The sequence below is a fragment of the Ictalurus furcatus genome, chromosome 13 (assembly GCF_023375685.1).
Source record: "Ictalurus furcatus strain D&B chromosome 13, Billie_1.0, whole genome shotgun sequence".
Taxonomy (NCBI): Eukaryota; Metazoa; Chordata; class Actinopteri; order Siluriformes; family Ictaluridae; genus Ictalurus; species Ictalurus furcatus.
This window is the reverse complement of record NC_071267.1, coordinates 3,164,573-3,168,596: the sequence shown is the minus strand read 5'-3', so window position 1 is coordinate 3,168,596 and position 4,024 is coordinate 3,164,573. Positions and strand designations below refer to the sequence as shown.

Genomic DNA, 4,024 nt, shown 5'->3' with positions numbered 1-4,024 from the left:
ACTAGACTTAACATACCACTAATAGAAGGTAACAAATTACCAGTAGAGACCCACAGGGACCATTACAGTTTCCATTAAAACCAATACAATTCCCATTAAAACCATTACAAATTCTATGAGGGTTTCTATTGTTGTTTTCAGCAGAGTTATTATTATTATTATTATTATTATTATTATTATTACTAACCCTAGATTATGAGTTGTTGTTGGTTGGTTGGTGTGTGTGTGTGTGTGTGTGTGTGTGTGTTTGTGTGTGTGTGATGCATTATTTATGCATTATTTTGCGTATATCACAGCGACTTGCAAAGGATTGCAATATTTAATTAGTTAATAAAGACAAGCCGCGCATTTTAACGGCTGTTAGTTAGAGTTCATGTTGTGTAAAGAGTTCATGTTGTGTAGCGTAAAGAGTTCATGTTGTGTAGAATAAAGAGTTCATGTTGTGTAGATGTCTGAGAGACAAGTTACTTCCTGACGCTCAGAAGAAAAGGTGACGTTGGACATCGAAAGCGAAACTGATACAGACGGATTTCCCGAGAAATGGATGCTCGGTCGCTAACTGTATCTCTGTTTACTAGATAGGTTCCCTACACAGACCATACACTAGCCTCTTTCTGTACCCTATGTAGTGCCCTACCTGTTGCAGCTATTTGTGACCCGCCCAAAAGCATTCCCTCTGTGCAAACCGGCTGAATTCCCCGAGTTTACCCCGAACCCTCCGCTTCAGCTCTTCAGGCATTTTCAGTCACACAGCTGGAGCTCCTCGTTCCCCTGCTGAGGTAAGTCAGATAATCCTGTTTCTTTTTTAAAATAAATACATCACTGACGAGTCCAGTTGTGGCGAATGGAGTAAGCTTAAAAGCAGCGCGCGTGCTTGTGATTTAGGCCACAGCCTTTAACAAGTTAGAATTAAACCTAAAGGTGTGTTCGTTATTCCTCAGGAATGCATGTGTGATGTGATATTTCAAAACACCCACGCATCGGGCACCTGTCTCTTCTGTCTGAACCTGTGGACAATTTGAATTTTGTACATTCTTCAAGTACACTGTAAAAGAACAAAAACAAACAAACAAACAAACAAAAACTGTCCTTTTTTTTTTTTTTTTTTTTTTTTTTTTTAACTACAGCGGCAGGGTTGCCAGTACTGTATAAATAAGAGCAAACTAGTGTGAAACATGGACTATTTACTGTAAACAACTGTAGAGTACATACTATTTACATTAAAGTACTGTGAACTATTTTAAAACGTACTATTTACAATAAAGTACTGGAAATGATTGCAAAATGTACACTATGTACAGTAAAGTAGTGTAAACAACTAAAACATAGACTATTTACTGTAGAGCACTGTAAACAACCGTAAAACAGACTATTTACTGTAAAGCACTGTAAACAACTGTAAAACGTAGACTATTTGCTGTAAAGCACTGTAAACAACTGTAAAACGTAAACTATTTACTGTAAAGCGCTGTAAACAACTGTAAAACGTAGACTATTTGCTGTAAAGCACTGTAAACAACTGTGAAATATAGACTCTTTACTGTAAACAACTGTAGAGCAGGCTGTTTACAATAAAGTATTGTAAATAACTGTACAGCACATGCTATTTACATTAAAGTACTGTGAACTATTTTAAAACGTACTATTTACAATAAAGTACTGGAAATTATTGCAAAATGTACACTATGTACAGTAAAGTAGTGTAAACAACTAAAACATAGACTGTTTACTGTAGAGCACTGTAAACAACTGTAAAACATAGACTATTTACTGTAAAGCACTGTAAACAACTGTAAAACGTAGACTATTTGCTGTAAAGCACTGTAAACAACTGTAAAACGTAAACTATTTACTGTAAAGCGCTGTAAACAACTGTAAAACGTAGACTATTTGCTGTAAAGCACTGTAAACAACTGTGAAATATAGACTCTTTACTGTAAACAACTGTAGAGCAGGCTGTTTACAATAAAGTATTGTAAATAACTGTACAGCACATGCTATTCACATTAAAGTACTGTGAACTATTTTAAAATGTACTATTTACAATAAAGTACTGGAAATGATTGCAAAATGTACACTATGCACAGTAAAGTAGTGTAAACAACTAAAACATAGACTGTTTACCGTAGAGCACTGTAAACAACTGTAAAACATAGACTATTTACTGTGAAACACTGTAAACAACTGTAAAACATAGACTATTTACTGTAAAACACTGTAAACAACTGTGAAACATAGACTATTTACTGTAAAGGACTGTAAACAACTGTAAAATGTAAACTATTTACTGTAAAGCGCTGTAAACAACTGTAAAATGTAGACTATTTGCTGTAAAGCACTGTAAACAACTGTGAAATATAGACTCTTTACTGAAAACAACTGTAGAGCAGGCTGTTTACAATAAAGTATTGTAAATAACTGTACAGCACATGCTATTTACATTAAAGTACTGTGAACTATTTTAAAACGTACTATTTACAATAAAGTACTGTAATTTTTTACATTTTCGCCTCTGTACACATGGCTTTGGTGAAGTCATCAAGATGTGATTGAAGTGTAGACTGTCAGCTTTAATTCAAGGGGTTTAACAAAAATATTGCATTAACCGTTTAGGAATTACAGCTGTTGAGTCTCCCGATTTTCACAGGCTCAAAAGTAATTGGACAAATTAACATAATCGTAAATATTAGTTGGATGCAAATCCTTTGCAGTCAATGATTCCCTGAAATCTGGAATGCATGGGAATCACCAAATGCTGAGTTTAATCCCTTGAGCTGCTTTGCCAGGTCTTTACTGCAGCCGCTTTCATTTGCTGCTTGTTTGTGGGTCTTTCTGCCTTCACTTTTGTCTTCAGTAATTGAACAGCATGCTTAATTGGGTTGAGGTCATCAGATATTTAAGAAGTTTTCATTTCTTTGCCCTTGGGTTGCTTTTGATGTATGTTTTGGGTCGTTATCCATCTGTACTGTAAAGCACCGTTCCAATTTTACAGAATTTCACTGAATCTGAGCAAAAAGTAAAGCTCTATATACTTCAGAATTCATGCTGCTACTTTCTATCAGTAGTCACATCATCAATAAACACCAGTGACCCAGTTCCACTGGCAGCCATATGTGCCCATGCCATAACACTTCCTCCACATGTTTAACAGATGATGTGGTATTCTTTGGAACACAAGCCCTTCCTTTCCTTCTCCATACTCTTCTCTTCCTATAATTCTGGTATCTTGCATCAGAACAGGTGAGGGTTTTTTTTTTTTTTAGAGGTTTTAAAAAAATTATTATTATTATTATTATTATATTTAGCAAAGTCTAATCTGGCCTTTCTGTTCTTGAGTATTACCAGTGGTTTGCATTTTGCTGTAAACCGTCTGTATTTACATTCATAAAGACGTCTCTTAAGTGTAGACTTGACACTGACACGCCTCCCTCCTCCAGAGCGTTCTTGACTTGGCTAGATGTTGTGAAAATGGCTGTAATGCAATATTTTTATTAAACCGCTTGAATTAAAGCTGAAATCACATCTTGATTGCTTTATTTCAAATCCATTGTGGTGGTGTACCGAGGCAAAATTATGAAAATTGTCTCACTGTCCAAATACTTATGGATCTGATTGTATAATCCAGTACATTTGCTCATTTGGCTGATGATTTATTTTTTTTTAAAGTGACTGACACTTGATTCTGGAAATGACTGAGCTGATGGTTAAGGGTCGTACTCAAAGAGGTCAAACGCAACTTTCTGATCTGTATCTCAACGTGTTAACCAGTGAGCCACCACAACTCATGCAACTAGCTTGCAACCATTTGCAGCCTCTTTTTTTTTTTTTTTTTTAAATAAGAAAGCATTAGCCAAATGAGCAACTGATTATATGCTATTCTATACTAAAGTATTTTATACTTTACTGTAAATATTTTTTACAGTTGTTTATTGTACTTTACAATTGTTTACAGTACTTTACTGTAAATAGTAGGTTTAACAGTTGTTTGTATTATTTTATACTATGTAAGATATTACAATACTTA

The 4,024-nt window shown here is 34.9% G+C and overlaps 1 protein-coding gene across 1 annotated transcript in view; it reads left to right on the top strand.

The window, feature by feature from the left end:
* Nucleotides 1-289: 289 nt before the first annotated feature.
* irf3 (interferon regulatory factor 3) overlaps nt 290-4,024 on the top strand; it is a 14,858-nt gene continuing 11,123 nt past the window's right edge. Inside the window, exon 1 of the mRNA XM_053640031.1 lies at nt 290-779. The gene's annotated coding sequence lies outside the window, so the exon portion shown is untranslated. The remainder of the gene's footprint in view (nt 780-4,024) is intronic.